The 17026-nt window shown below is 35.6% G+C and overlaps 1 long non-coding RNA gene across 2 annotated transcripts in view; it reads right to left on the bottom strand.

Annotated features, from left to right (window-relative positions):
- LOC134501298 (uncharacterized) overlaps positions 1-14258 on the bottom strand; it is a 127625-nt gene extending 113367 nt beyond the window's left edge. For both annotated transcript variants that reach the window (XR_010068338.1, XR_010068339.1), the window contains exons 1-2: positions 14118-14258; positions 12512-12572 (exon numbers count right to left, since the gene is read on the bottom strand). This is a non-coding gene — a long non-coding RNA (uncharacterized LOC134501298). The remainder of the gene's footprint in view (positions 1-12511; positions 12573-14117) is intronic.
- Positions 14259-17026: the final 2768 nt, after the last annotated feature.

Below are 17026 nucleotides of genomic sequence, written 5' to 3'. Positions count from 1 at the left end.
AGCTTCCAGTTGAAGTCTTCCTGTCTATCAGTCAGTCATGGAGGAGTGGAAAAAGACAGAGGGGCTTTCCTGCTTGCTGCTGTTTGCATGAACCTCCTCATTCTAACCCTTTCTGAAATATGCCCTTAATAGAAATACACTGAAAAGGTAAGACAAGACACATGTTTGGTCCAAATAGCAGGAATTAAGTTTTTAAAGGCCTGCTGATTTTAGTGGTAGAGTTAAGACCATATGTAAGGCTACAGTTCTAGCTATAGTTAGCTTGAAATAAAACCCAATGGAACTTACTTCAGAACAGACACATATAGGACTATGACATCCATCTCTTCCATTAAAGCCAAGATTATTTAAATGACTCTACACTCAGTTTGTTCTCTAGAGAGGCAAGTACTAAAAAATGTTGACAGGAGTCCTCCTATTAACAAGGGCCATGCCATTTTTCCAGATTCTTACATTTCCATTGGACTGGCTCTGCTATAAATTACTCCATTTGGTGCACGTGATAAATTGATTACCATAGCAGATCACACAAACCTATAACTTCTGGGTTACCTGCTAGTGTGGTTACCAACAAACAGCCAGCGGCACCCCAGAGTGCTCATCCCTTGATTTGAAAAGGGATCTTCCTCATAGTAAACATTTTTAGGAGAAAGAGTTTAAAAATTATGTGTCATAGACTCTTACAGGTTAAAAAAAATATGCCACCAGCACAGTGAAATAACAGTTAACACTAAGTACTCTTCAAGGCTACTTGACCAGCCCCAATAGATTATTATTATTGTGGGAACACAGGAAGCGCTTGGGCATGCCAAGTAGGATTCATTAGTAAGTTAAGTAACAAAATAGCTAGAGATGATATTTGATGTGGCATGGGAAAAGGGTTGCTACTTGGCAAATACTTGTGCTTAGGAAATTAGCACATCTCTTAGTGTGCTGGCCCATTTTTACTTCCTCAAACCCAGATCTAGTCATTCCCTGCTGTCCCATTTATCCTGAAATACTAAAATGCATTTAAGGTTCAATTAAACTCTGTGTTCAGTTATATTATTAAACACAGTTTTCAAAGCTTGAATCAATCCTTTTCCATTCAGGCTTCTGATTCAGTATTAATATTAATCGATCTGCCACTGGTTCCCAGAACGTCAAGCATAAATGATGAATTTTTTACCGTATCCCATGTCATTAATCTATCTTTCTTTTGCAATAACCAGCATAATGTGCAATCAGGAGACTGAAACCAGCATGTGAAATATTAATGCACTGGCCCCCATGACTGAAGTTGTGGGTTTAACTCTTCTCTTTTTTAATTGCAGTGGATTTTTTTTCCTTCAAGGACCAAATAAGACATGAACAAAAACTTACACACTGTCCCCATTGTTTATAAAGAAGCAAATGTTCATAGATTTAGAAATGTAGAATATACAACACATGAATCCTTATGGTAAAGTTTTTTAATTGAAAGGGGACTAAGATTAGCCACTTAGAAAAAAAGAAATGGTTTCTGTAATAAGAACTCAGTCATTCCCCCATTTAATTAAAAAAAAAAGTTATTTGGACTAGAAATATTTGAGGATAATGTAAAGATACCTGCAAATACTTTGGACCCAGTCAGACAGTTGTTAATGTAGCTTAGCATTAGCTACACTCAAAGGGTTTTCTATCATGCATCTTTGCTGTTGCTATTTGGAGATGCCAGACATTGAACCCAGAACCTTCTGCATACAAGTAGGATTGTGTGGATTGGTTTAATTGGGTGCTTTGCTTTGAGAAAGCAAGTCATTTTGTCTTGATGTGTCAGCTTGTACTCACTCCTTGAAGCTCCTAACTGAAATATCAAGTTGGGATTGATTTGACTTGTTCAGCCATTGCACTGTTTTATTCTAAACCATGCAGAGAGCTTCAGATGTTGGGTGATTTAATTTTTTTTAATAAATAAAAATATAAATAAAATAAGTGCTACCAATCTGTTATCAAGCATATCAAAGTGGATCAGCAAGGCACTACTTCAATTCAATCAGTCATTTTGAAATAGGGCAGCTATTCTACTCTTATGTGTAAAACTGAGGTGCCACTTCCACTTTCCTTTGAGTGAGTGGTTCATTTGAAGCTCCAGCAAAACAAAACAGCCCTTCACATCCCCAAGGCAGATTGTGTGTTCCACCACTGAGCTACAGCCCTTCTTTTTGGATGTGATGTAATAAATATTCACTTCAGTTTAGAATAAATGTTCCTAAAATATGGGTGGGCAACTTCCAGCTTCCAAGCTGCACACAGCACCCAAACTTTATATCAATATAGAGATATAAATATAGATAGCGATAGGACAGAGATAGAGATATACACAGAATACTCCCAAGATAATCTTCAAAATTCAAAAACTGCCAATAAATTTAGCATGATTCCTACTGGTTGTGGGAGGGAAGTTAAATAAAATAAGTTAAGCGTCCAACAGACTTAAAATAACAACAACTACTACTACAACAACAACACACTCTGAAAGATAAAAAGGTGGAAAACCCTCTCTTATCTCATCTTTATACCTTATCCCCTCTCATCATGCCTGTGAGTTTTCAAATTATTTTTAAAAGTACTTTAAATTAAAATATATTATAAAAAGCCTGGCAAAATGGAAAAGAAACAATTTGAAACCATGGTTGAGATTTCTAATAAATGTCAATAAATAAATTTCTCTCTCACATTCTCACTTATGTTTAGTATTTCATAAATGAAGGGAAGAAAGGAAACATTCTTAACCTCAGTGCCATTTATTTTGTAAGACTGTTCTTTTATTTCTACACCAGTGTCAAAATAAGTAAGTACATAAAATTTAACTACTTAGATTGAAACTTTAACCAACCTTGGCAAGTTGCTGAACAGAAAATTTCATTAATGCACAATAATTAACCTCTCTCTGAGTGTGTAGCATGCAAAAAAAAAAAAAAAGTACATTAAGTTTCAACTCTGCGCACAATAGCAATATGTCTTTTTGAATAGGGATTGATTTAAAACTATGAGCAGAATTGTATGTAGATTTGTTCAGTTTCCATTTTAATGTAGACTTAAACAATTTGCTTTTATTTAATCAAATAAATTATACATCCATATAAATACTTTCCAGACTAAATCATATAGTCTACAAGTAAAAAAAAATGTGTATTAAAAAGTGTAGAGTGGATAAAAGTATGCACAAAATCTGTATATGATGAAAAAGTACACACTAATTGCATTACATTAGGGAGAATTGCCAAGGCAACCAGGTGACATCCCCAACCTTTTCATATTTTGCTAAGTTTAATTCTCCTGTATAACAAGAAATACATCTCCATGTTTTATTCCTTTCTCTGGTTCTTTGTATCAGCTTTCAAGGGAGGACTGTTCTGCTATTTGTTTGTTTGTTTCCTTCTGAGTCTTATCTTCTAGCTTTCTCTTTCTTTATTGTCTCTTTTTCATTATTGGGGGGCGGTGGTTAACTCGGTGTTTTGTAGCCATCCATGCTTGATTATTTGATTATGTCTCTTTGGACAACCATGGTACAAACATGCCTCACTGACCTCATTTTTCAGCCATCATCTTTCCCTCAGCCCATGAGAAATTAGGCTAAGTCAATGTAAAGTGTTCCAGTTTTAAACTAATCTTTTCCTCCTTAAGGAAGCAGCAACCTGGGGCAGTTTCAAGATGTGTAAAATCTGATATACTTCTTCAACTACTCCATTGGGAATAGGGATAGTGTGGGGTCTATTGGCCCCTTGAGGCTGACAAGATAATATGTTTAGATTTCAGGCACTCTCCTCTGCTGCCCTCCTTCCCCTTCCCCCCTTCCACCTCCTCCTTCTTAACTACTAGCATGGATCATGTAATTTCCTCAACTCTAAATCTTTTTCTTTCCCCCTCATTATTGGTAGATAAAACAGAAAATGGAAGAAAGCAAAAAGAAATTAGAATATTTTTAGAATCCTATCAATATAGAGTTAATTTTCCACTCTCCTGAGGGATTATTTGCAATTCAGATTATTAAAGGGAATTATTCCAAATATATTTCTAGCAATAAATTTATTATAAAACATGCTATTGGTCATTTATTTACTTTAAAGCTTTGGGATTTAGGCTAATAGTCAGCATTTTCTTCATTTGGAGATCTACATTTCTGAACCACCACCAGATTTTCAATGTCTGTCCTCAGGAACAGCTGAAAAGCTACACTTACCCATATCTCGATGAAATAATGAGGCACTAATGTGAGATAAATTGAGATTTTTTTTACCTGGAATCTCTCCAAAGCAATGATTACTTAATAATGCAAGAACTTATCTTCCTTTATATGATTAATGGAAGTTGGGGATCTCCTAGTAGCTACAGAAAACAATCAGCTCTATTTCCTTGGCAGATTGATAGTGTATGATTGCTCACCTTAGTTACTGAAAGAAAATCGTGGGAAATAAAGCAGTCAGTATATCACTTATTAACTGAAGACCATTTGAAGAAGCATTGCTGTATCATTAAAGAGAAAGTTTATAAGGGAGCTAAGAATAAATTGGTGCAGATCCAGTAGATAAAATAAGTGCTGTAATAACAGAGTGTCAGTTAAATTTTGTTCACATTGACTCAAAGTAAGCCTTGCTGCATTCAGTGGTCTTACTCCAAGGATACATGACATGTGGAGGAAAGACCTCACTGTGTATCTCTCTCACTATCTTTGCAAATTATACCATTAAAAAGGACAGGAAATAATAATACATCCTAATCATGCTTGGAGCAATTTAAATGTATAGGAGAGACTACAAATGGAGTCTTGGGACTCTCCATAGAAATGTAGGGGTAAAAAAAAAGGGTAAATTTTAAGCAAGAGCAAATACATCTGACTTTGACTGGCAGACATATGGAAATATTCAGAAAAGGAAGTTTATTGGCTTACTCCAGGACTATGGAACATCTGCTTAAATCAAGCTTTCACACTGAGATAGCAGCCCTAGAATTATCAGTGGATAATACCATATAATACATATAAATTATTTTATGTTCAAAGTCATCAAAATGAAAGGAAGGGGAAGAAGAAGAGGAAGAGGAAGAGAAAACGTCCTTACTCAATTCCTATCTTTCTATCTTCTTTTAGGATACTGGATTGAATCTTTCCAAAGCATTCATTCTGAAAATTGTATAAACAGAGCTCCTCCACTGGTGGACAGAAACTCTGTGGTCATAGAGTCACTACTGCAAACCATGCTATCACAAAGAGGCTTTCTCCTCGTAATACTTAAGGAAAGATCTTGCAGGTTGAATGGTGAAATCTAAAGCTTTTCATGCTTTTCATGTACCATACATCAGCCTGGAATTCACTTAAGAACTTTCATCTCAAGATATCCATTGTGGGGATGGGAGTATAACATACACATACTCACATACATACATACACACTGGTATCAATTTTCCAGCCTGGTGTAGAGAGTAAAGAAGATGACCTTGATGGAAATATGCTTTAGCCCCTTTTGCCTAGGCAACAAAGCCTGGACATCTTTGTCAAGGTCATCTTCCTTACTGTCTACACATGGCAGTCATGAACCAGCAGTCTTGGATTGGAAAATAGATCTCCATCTCCATTTTTTTTAAATTCAATTTTACTGTAAATCCTATAAATAAGGTTTTGCAATTAAGGTGATTTGGTGATTATTATGCTGATAAGAGAGATCCAGTTTGGTGCAGTGGTTAGAAACCAGGAGACTGTGCAGTTCTAGTCCTGCCTTAGGCTTGAAAGCTGGCTAGGTGACTTTGGGCAAGTTACCTCTCTCTCAGCCTTAGGAAGAAGGCAATGGCAAACCACTTCTGAAATCTTGCCAAGAAAACTGCAGGGACTAGTCCAGGCAGTCGCCGAGGGTCGGATACGACCAAAGAGCAAAAAAAGAAAAAGAAAAAGAAAGAAAGAAAGAAAGAAAAACAGATAAAGGGTCCAGAGGGACAATAATATTGAGGTTCACTCAATAATTTGAGTGAAATGGGTGGTGACAAAATTCAAAAGATAAATAAAAGATAAATAAAATAAATAAATTTGGAATATTTACTTTTACTATAAGATTTTGGAATTAACTATAAAAAGTAAATAGCTTCTTGTGGGAAACAGACTTAGTTTGGCTATCTTGGTGCAAATGAAGATAAGCGACTTTATGACTTTAGAAACTGGACACTAGAGGGAACTAAAGATTCTAAGTAGAAGGAAGAAAAAATACAAGCCACTTTTGGTGTTGGTTAACTGGGACTTATAAAATTGCACAAAACTTCATAACATTGGAAATATTAAAGGAGATCTTTTAAGAAAGGAGCCAGAAATGTAGCTATAATATCAAAAGTGTCAGTAATGATATCTGATTTTATAGATAGATTATATCCAAAAGATGTCAATGAGGGAATGACAATTTTGTCTGACAAGACAGAAAAAGTACCAAAAGTGGAACTACAAATGACAGGCCAAGAGAATGACTTGGAAAATGTTTTCTTATTGGATCTACAAAAGGGGTTTGTTAAAGCTTTGAAGAAGTCTGTGCGATGGGATAAAGAAGAACAGAAGAGAAATCAAATCCTACAACGATATTTGAATGAACTAAAGATTAAGACTGTTGGAAGTAAAAGGAAGGAATATAAGGTTGATTTATTTGATCAAGGTTAAAATAAGACATTTATTTGCAAAGTTCTGGCAACCCTCTATGGACTTTTTGCTGACTCCGGGATTAAAAAGTTCATGTTTTATTGATTTGCTTATAGATAAGGGATGAGATATAGGATGAAGAGATATCTGTTTAACCTTGTAGGGGGTGAAGAATTATTAGATTTGTTTATACTTGTTGTGATGAAGGTTAGAAGTAACCTTTACATATTTTCTTTACATATTTCTTTTCTTTTTCTTTATTGTATTCTTCCTTTTCTGTTTTTTCTTTCTTTTTCTTCTTTCTTACACTTTTTCTTCTTTCTTAACTATTCTTTTTTCTTTCTTTAAGTTTAGTTTGTATTAGTTTGTATTATTGTAATCAAAATCCTTAATATATATATATATATAATAATAATCTCAAAAGTAGAAGTCCCCTGCAATGGTGACAATGATACCATGATTCAAAAAAGCCCAGGGATAGAGTTTCCTCATGGCATCTTCCCTTGGGATTCAATCAAAGCCTGTAAACCAGGGAGGTTGCAGATTGCTGAAGAGATTCTTTAATTACTGGCCATCTGCACATACCCCTTTGCTACCTCTTAGTTACAGTGCAAAAACAATACACCATTAGAAGTTCTTTAAACTTCTTATCTTTTGGGAGGAAAAAAAAAAACCTTAAATAATTATCTTCCATTAAATTTAATGTAAACTGACAGAAACAAATTCAGCATTTGGTAGAACTGAGCTATAAATTTCCTCCCATTTCCCATCCTCCAATTTTAACTACATGTACACTTTCAGGTATCTCTAACATTCAACTTGAAAGTGGCTGCCTTTTGAACAACAGTGAGGGTAGTTTTTAAATTAACAAGACAAAATGAATAACTAACATCTTATATTCTATACTTGTGATAGATTTTAACAGTTGCAGTCCACTTTTAGAACCAAACATAGTTCAAAATAACTAGAGTATATACACATATAAATGCATTTATAAGGCATTTTTCATAACATCTGTTACAAAGATCAGTCAACAGCTTAATTCTACATGACAACTGATCTTGTACAATTCTATCTTACATCCATCCACCCATCCATCCATCCATACACACACCCTCCACCAATCCAGTTTATATGATGGAATAATATAGCCATAAATGGCAGCCATTTCTGGCTCAGAATGGCACATATTGTTATAACAAGAGCCCATTCTGTATTCTGTTCTGGGCAAACATGCTACAAGCTAGGTTGAGGTCTTAAAGTAATACCTCAAATCCTTGAAGAGGTTTCATAGTGAAGATCCCACTACCGCTTAGCCCAAAATGGATCCAATACCAACATTTGCAATGAAAACTTTTGACAAGAATATAGAGCAATGTGATTCATGCACTTGTTCTTGCTTTCAGGAAGTTAAATTCCCCAACTGTTAAGATCAATTGTGAATGCAGATACACACACACACACATGAACACACACACAGTAGATGATACAGATATAATTTCTAAATCTCTTAACTGGCAGTTAAGCTCTATCCATAGCAAAGCAAATGGCAGATACACACAGATGCACACATACACATACACACACACAGATATAGAGCTCATGAAATTGGCAAAAGTGTGGCCTAGATCAGCTTTTGTCTACCTGTTATCCTTTAGATATGTTGTACTTGTAATTCCCAAAATTTGAAGCCAGCATGGACAAAACTTTAGAATTCTGGGAGTTGCAGTCTGGAGGGCTCATAGTTTAGGATGGCTGGCCTGGGAGCTACTGCCTCAACTCCATTTCCAGAGCCTCATCACCCTAAAGCTAAGAAGCCAAGACATGGGGATCCTGGCTTGAAATGAATAGCACTGTGCTTACGTTTCAAGGAGAGTATTTTGTTACTGGCCATGAGCCAAAGAAGAATACCCTAATGCTGAGTCATAAGATCATTGGGTGGGTAGCCAAATTAAACAATAAATAAATAAATGTGCTGCCCTTCGTTCTACTCCATATATAACAGGTAAACAAAGGTGGTCCTTCAAAGCTGAACCTTGGTGCTTTGTTGTATTTGTCTCTGTATGAGAGAAAGAGAAAGAGAGAGAAAGAGAAAGAGGCAGAGAGAGAGAGGTGTTACATTGAAGTGTTATTGTGAACATGAATTTCATGTTAAGCAGCTGGTAAGCTTGTGGATTTCTTTTTTAAGAAATAATAATAAAGCACCTTAGTATACCATATTTCAGAATGTAAAAGCAAATATATACCCACTTCAGAAGCAGGAATGAGAATCTGGAATGTGAATCCAGTAAAAGTTAGCATCATGGTTTTTAAGATATACAGTGGTATCATTAAGCACATTATTATTAGGATCACACTATTTGTTCCAAAAACTACCAAATCTTCTGGTACTTTTATTATTTTTCAATATATTTTCAAATAATTATACATAGTGCTTTTTAAAAAAATGATCCAAATTCATACATGGATAACATTAAGGAAATAGAATATAGAGCACAAAATAAAAGGCATATCATTGGAATGAGTAAGGTCACAATAAATCCTGAATTTATTAAGTGGCCTTACAATTTGTACTACTTGTGAAGAAGGGACCTGATATATTATTTCTTTCTTTCTATCTGAAGAGTTCACAGAAGACTCACAGAAGATTGACAAGGTGATGAGTCATTAACTTCATTGATAAAAGTTTAACCTTGAGAAAGTAAGATTGAGTAGGATATTACAACACTATCACAGACAATAAAACCAAAACAATGCCAGAGTGCAAGTTGATTCAGGACATGAAATAATTGTCTCAAAGTAGAAGAAAGGATATTTTGTTTGAATGTTAAGAGAAATTGTAAGAGTACTTTGGTGATTAATTACCCATTGAAGTAATGGACTCATCTTTACTGAGTATGTTTAAGCAGAAACTGGACTGTCCTTTGTCAGCAATGTTTTAACCGGAATTCCTTCACTAAGCAGAGGGTGGGACTTGATGGTCTAAATGAGCTCTTCCAACTCATGATTCTATAATTCTGTTTCTATGATTCCTTGAAAATGTGATAGAATCAGCATCAGGACAGAGGTTCCCATATTAGGGCCTCCATAATAGATAAAGCTTGTTTCCTTGTAGAAACATATAATGAAGCCAGTACCCCATCTGAATACCAACATGGGAAAATGGTTGAGATGTTTCTTAAGATTATTTGGCTCCCAAGTTACTTGGGAGCTTTAAAGGTAAACCTAGAAAACTTGAATTGGATGCAGATGCAATTAAGCATTCGTGAAGATTGAACAAAACATATAGTTTAGTTTTAATGGTATCGGTACTCTTAAACATTGGCTTGTAGCACGCTCTAATCTTTGGAATACTTAGCTCTCGTTATTTGTTCATCCCTTGGAATTTAACCTTTTCTGGATTTAGCACAAATCCTACACTCTCCAAGGCCAAATCATCCCATAAATATAAGAAGAGATGCATAAATGCTAGAGAAACACAATGTGACTTTGCTAGTGTACTTGCCAGCATGGGGAAATTGCAATATGAATTTGCCTTTTTAAAGACTTAGTGAAGAAATGAATGAAAAGAGATGCCAAAGCATGGCTGAACTGTTTTAATTCCCATTTACTATGGAAATGTTTCATATACAAAGAGAGACAGAATAACCACCATCTATTTATTTACACCTGTTCCATATATAACATATGAATCAAAGAATAAATAAGTCTGTATCCATAAATCTTCTGTAAACTTTAACATTTGCTCATGATAATTAACATCACATATTTTTTCCAAACATTTATTTATGTATTGTAGAAAGTAGCATCTGTTGTAAAACCCTTATGATAGATAGGAACTAAAAATATTAAGAATGCTATTCAATCACAGTGTGGCATTTCTTTTCAAGAGATTATCACATATTTTTAAGATGTGCAATTTCTATAAATATGTTTTGCAGCCAGATCTTATGCAGATTTGTTCAGAAGCATAGGTAAGTGCAGTGGAACTTACTCCTAAATAAATCAAGAGATGGCTGCCAAACTGGGCAACATTAAAATGGAGTTATAAAAATCATGGAGAATAAAAGTGTCAGTGATTTCTAATCATGTGGCTATATATTACCTAAAGAATGTCCCACCATTTTATGCAAACAGGGAACCAGTGGCATTTTAGATTTTGTTAAATTACAAACCCCCAAATCCCTCATCATTGGCCATGCTAGCTGGGGTTGTGTGTAGTTGTTCTTCAGTAATATCTGGAGAGTCCAAACTTCTGGAATACAGTACCAGATTTGAGAAACTGTACTGTGGACCTCAAAAAATCCTGCTAATGATGTATGGTTTATTATTAATAATTTTATTATTGATGTCTATCTTACCTATTTTCCCCCCTAAGGGCAGCATACATAATTCATTCCCCCCCACCAGCACCATTTTATCTTGAACTTGTGAGTTAGTTTAGACTAACCAATAGCTGAAGTCATTGAGTGAGTGTCATGGAGTGTGGTTTTGAGCTCAGTTTCCCTAGTCTTAGTGTCATTCTATCTGTTTTCTCATACTCAAAAACATCAGCAGCAGCAGCAGCAACATGAGCAACAACAACAACAGAAATGTGATTTCTGGTGGTAGAGTGTCTTGGTGAGCTTATGGAACATCTTGATGCAAAAAGGTGTGTGTGTGTCCTTTTATTCATGCAGAAAAAGCACAGTGGCTTTCCTTTCCTCTACTATATTAGCAATAGAAGTAGAGTGCTATTCTGGAGTTACTTTTTTTGTGTACAAAGCTTAAGATCCTGACTATAAATCCGGTATGTGAAATCTGACTCAAAGAGCCATTATGGTTATGAAGGGGTGAAGTGATGGATGGATATATCTGTTTCTCCTTCAGTGGACTAATACTGCAATGTTATACATTCCTACTCAAAAGGAAATCTCACTGAGTAAGTGGATTAGAGCCTTTGGGTTCTAAATGGAGTAGCTCTATTCCTTGCTCAATAAACATCATAGTCATGAAGCTAGCAAGCAGGTCCTGAATTATTGCTTCAGTGGTTTCATCTTAATGGCCATTTGGGGCATAAAGCAAAAGTAATGTTCTTAGTGCAAGATGAATATTTCTGATGTTGTTGCTATATTATGTATCACCTTCCTCTTGAAGGAGCCTGGGATCATTCACAACACAAAAGAGCTGGAAACAAACAAATAAACACACCTTTGGTGCTGCAGTGCCAGACTATAGGAACACTGAGGAGGTGGCAAGATAGTTAAGGAAGAAATGGTTGTTACAGAAGAGAGTCCATGGGTAGGGCGAAGTGTGAGAGACTCAGAGTGACTCTACCTTAAGTACACTATAAGTTGTGTGGGAGGCTTTCAAAATCAAGCCCTGGCAAATTCAGGAAACAAGAAACACTTGGACTTTGGGAAAAAAAAAATATTGCTAATAGGCAATGGAACAGAACCTTGAATGTCTTCCAGAGTAAATCTCCTGCACAACTTTTTTTTCTAGTGTAATTAAGGCCAAGTAATTCTGAGTCTGTTTCTTATTCCTCCCTCCTCCACTGGACTCAAGAATCTCTTCTGTAATGGCCCTGTTTTGGTCCTTAACTGTCTTGCCCCCTCCTTGGTGTTTCCAAGGTCTGTTAGGCATTCCCTCACAACTACTAACTAAAGCTTTTAAAATAAATGTTAATTGTAATGATCTTAAAGTTATATTATAAATAAATAATTCATACTACTCCATAAATATGTACTTATTCAGGGATAAACAGCAAATTCAGCTCAACAGTGAAAGGTAAAAAGAGTATTCAGAGATGTTATATGGCCCATGATTGGATGAACAAGGGCTGTCTTCAGATCCCGTGCTCATTTGAAGCAAAATGACATTACAGGTTTTGCTTACCATCTCCAGATGTTTGGGCTGTGAAGTGGGGAAATATCCATTCACACTGAAAATCTGGGATCTGGAAATGTAATGAGACAGTTATGTGACCTCATCTCTATGAGCTTAGATTCAATCTACATTCCCATCTATCAGTTCAGTCTCCTTGCTTAAACCATCAGCCAGGGGTGCCACTGATTATTATTTTCATGGAAGGAATAGGCAAAATGCAATAACTGAAGTCTTGCTATAATCTAATACTATCTATAATATCATATACCTACCATTTTATTCATTGTGCATGTCTTGTTTGGCACGTATGTACTAAAACAGCTAGATCAGATGTGGTAAATAATTTAAGCTGCTATGAAAACACTTCTGAGGTAAGGAAAAATGAGTAAGCAAGCTCATGATTGCAAACAAATTGTTTCAGTAATAATCTTGAGCTGCAATTTAGTGTAACTCTTAAAGCATTAATAGTTCAACACAAATCTTAGATACAGACTAATAATAATGGAATTATTATTGGCATTCGCTCATAAAAGTTCCAGCGATTAGAAAACAACTTTTACCGCAGTCTTACAGATTAGTTAAAAACACCCAAGCAGCCAGAAAGTAAGTGGTAAATATTCAATATAGTCAAATCTTTCCTATATAAACAGACATCAGCTTTTATATTAACTCTGGTCCACTGTTTAGTTCCTACTATTCACACTATTTGATTATTTAAACTGGTTATTGGATTGTTCATACAGTAGCCTTTCAACATCCTCAGGCAATTAAACCCCTTATTGTATCTGATTTGTCAGAGTCAGTGTCACAGCTAATCTCTTAAATCCACATCAGTTCAGGAGCTTTATATGTGTTTACTCTCTTGCAAAACAAGGTGGGTACATATAAGCACAGTCTCATAAAGAACAACCACAGAGAATAACCACTGCTTTACTTTGCGTATGATAGATGGAATAGCAATTTTTAATCCCGTATATGCACAAACACACAAACATATCTTTCCGCTTGCACATATATAGCAGATTGACATTACTGCTATCAGGTTGCATATTCTACATGTTGCTCATAAGGAATATACAACCTGTATACCTTCTCAAAAGGAAGAAAGGCAAACAACTTATTCTGGAATCATGACTATCACACTCATATCGCAGATACAAAAGTACTCCAGAGCATTTTTAAAAAAAGTTCCCTCCAATGTAAAATTATCCTTCTATAAACAAAAGCTTTTCCATATATTTCATTGAAGTGATTAATGTGTATACAAAGAGCAGGCAGGAAAGTACAGCAAATGACTGATCAGAATTACAGATTTATCCAGAGAGTGCCAGATATTTAGCGAAATATGCATAGGCTTGTCATGCTGTTTTATACCAAAAGTGGAATTTCACCCTGGCTGGCAGGCAGGCAGGCAGGCAGACAGGCAGACAGGCAGGCAGGCACACGTGTTTTATTTTCTCTTTAAAAATTAACCTTTTCATAACAAAGGCCATATTTAAACATTAAAGCAGGAGCTCCGGGATTGTAAATCTAGCTCCCTTTTCTTAGGCATCAACTGATATCCATCATCACCTTCATTTTAAAAAAAGAAGATAAAAGCAGAATACTCTCTTACCACAGGAGGAGAGAAAGCAATTTGTTCAGCTGCATCCAACTGAGGCTTTGTGAATGAGGCTTTATGCAGGCAGGCAACACAAGGGATTCTCTGGCCTCACACAAAAGCAAAATAATTGGCTCTCAATGAAGAGATGTAAACATCCATCATAATAGCACTGGAACTGAAGCTGAAAGCTACCTCAGCTGTTCTATGTACTCTGACTGTAGGATGATGTCACAAACATCAACTGGGTGTACTCTCATTGGCTTCTGTTACCTGGATTCATATCTTAACCCTAAGCTGGCAGCTGCAAATTTGAACGTGGACTGCTGTTCATTTGGGGATTGGGCAGGATGGTCAGCGTTCCTCCAATCTGAGAAAGGAGAGTAACAGGTGCATATTGATTAAAGAGAGAAAACAAAAGACTTGGGGAGGGGGGAGAGAGACAGTTAACACCCCCCCCAATGTGCTAATATTATAAAATTAAAGCTTTGGGTAATTGAATTTCCACAATCTGTTTACTAAATGACAGTAGTAATCACAATCTTGTAGAGAATGGTTATTAAAGGAAATACAGTAGCATCTAGAGGGTTGTCTTCTCTTTTGGCACAAGCTTGCTGACAAAAGCATGCTTAAAAAGAAAGGTTATGTGTGGGCATGGTCATAACTGAGGTTGTTGAAGCAAGAACCGGACTTCTATAGAATTTTTTTTTCTCAATGCAATCAATGCTCAAACAAAAAATATGTTCCCAACTCAGAGTATGAAATAGGAATTCAAATATTCTATAGCCAAATAAAATGAAAATATAATGTTCAAGCTGCAATCCTATGGTCCTAGAATTTATCAAAATCACCCTCCAAGGTCAGTCATCGGATTCTACCCTCCCAGAAGTGAATTAATCATCATATTTCTGCTTCTGCCTCCCAACCATGCTTCCATACGGTGTTATATTGCCATCAGTCTAGTTGTTATCTAAACATCTTCCTTCTCCTCATAAGCAATTAAAATTATATATGAGAGTAATGAAGGATTCTTTTACATCTCAGTTATTGGTGATATTAGTTTACAAATTATTGACAGGATAATCAGGCCAGGGCAAGAGATCAACAAAAGGGCTTTTTTTTTCCTCTTTGCATAACAGATTAATAAATTAATTAACAGCATATAAAGTTGTTGTTGCTGCTGCTGCTGCTGCTGTTATTATTATTATTATTATTCCAAATTAGGCCATCTTAATGACTGAATCAGTTTTGGGCTGAGCAACTCCTCCTCATCCTGTCCTTAAAATGTCCTATTCTGGTGCTCTTTACTGGTAGAAGCATATTCACTAGCAGCTTTTTAATTACTTTTCTCCCTGCACTGTTTTGAGCCCAGCAGTGCCATGAGGTTGTTGCTGCTTTAGTCAGAATGACAAAAAGTCTTGGATCACAACACTGTGACACTGCTTTGGTCACCATGACCCCTTGCCCAACCTGTGGACTCTGTCACTTGAACCATTCCACCCATCAACACTGAAGAATCAGGATGGCGTTCTTAGCTGCAAAAACCATGTACTGGTGTTCAAATACACTAAATATTATAAAATGGGTTTCTTTTTTTCATAAAAAGAATAAATGCTGCTATGAAAGCCTTTTTTATGTAAACATTGGATGGATCACTTAAGGCACAATATATGCAAAACTGAACCAGACTAGATATATCACTGCTAGTAAGATCACTAACTTTCCTTAAGCCAAGCTTGAGTCCTGGTATCAACCATATAGTTCTTTAACGACAGTGCAGAAGTAGTTTGCTATTGCTTTTTCCCAGAATTTATTTTTCTATTTACCAGTTTAGTCTACAGCCCTAGTATTTTCTTAGGAATCATACTAACATACATACTAACATACTTACATACTAACCAGCTCAGAATTGCTTTGCTTTTACAGAACAGCCAAGGTCAACCAGATGAACCATTCTTGCTGAATTCTTTTATCCATTATCAAGATCACTATGTGGGTAAAACCTGAGGTTTGAGTAAATACTGCAAACACAACATTTAGTTCTGAATCCAAGTTTTTCTTTCCTTTTTTCTTGTTTTTGTTTTGAAAGCTAAACATTCTTATACTCTACAAAGAAGATGCAACTAAAGTGAAAAAGACAAAAAATTAGAAATAAACACAATTTAGTTCACAACACTGCCTTGTGATTCTTTAAGAGAGTTGTACAAACTCAGGACATGAAATTCAGGAGACTTAATAAACAGCTGTTTTATGTGGAGGCTCTGACACAAGCCTATTAGTTGAAATGTACTTTAAGCGAAAGTGAAAACTTCTAATTTATTTCTGGCTCAAAACATGGAATTTGAGATGGAAATGTGTATAGATAAAAAGAGTCATTGCCATGCAGAGTGATATATTAGTGATCAAAAAGATTAATTTGGACAATGGGGATGCCAACTTTGGAGGTTTTGAATGATTAATGGTAAAAATAAAGCCCAGTAATTGTTAAGGAGATATGAGTCATGATTAAAAGAATTATTTATGGAATAAAATCTGTTTAGGCATATCCCATGTATAAATTATATTCCTCTGGAAATTTAATACTATAGATAATCAAGATCAAGTAGAGAGGCACTCTCAATAGAAATTTGTGTGTGGTTGGTTCACTCAGCTATGCCTTTTTTTTTTTCCTTTCATCTGAGAAGTTCAAAAGTCCACATATTCTGGTTTTGTAATTCTGTGACATGTTTCAGTGCAATATCTCCCTCATCCAAACCACACTATTCCAGGGGAAAGAATCTAGTTCATATTAATAAGGTTTTATGCATAAAATTGCCAATCTGTTATTCCTTTCCCTATAAATAAATAAGCACACCTCAACCATTTTGTTTTTTTTCTTTTCCATTTAGCCAGTTGCCAGAAAAGATAGGGGAATATCACAAGGT

The sequence above is a fragment of the Candoia aspera genome, chromosome 7 (genome assembly GCF_035149785.1).
Source record: "Candoia aspera isolate rCanAsp1 chromosome 7, rCanAsp1.hap2, whole genome shotgun sequence".
Lineage (NCBI taxonomy): Eukaryota > Metazoa > Chordata > Lepidosauria > Squamata > Boidae > Candoia > Candoia aspera.
Note: the sequence above shows the minus strand (reverse complement) of the source record. Positions and strands in the feature narration are given on the sequence as shown.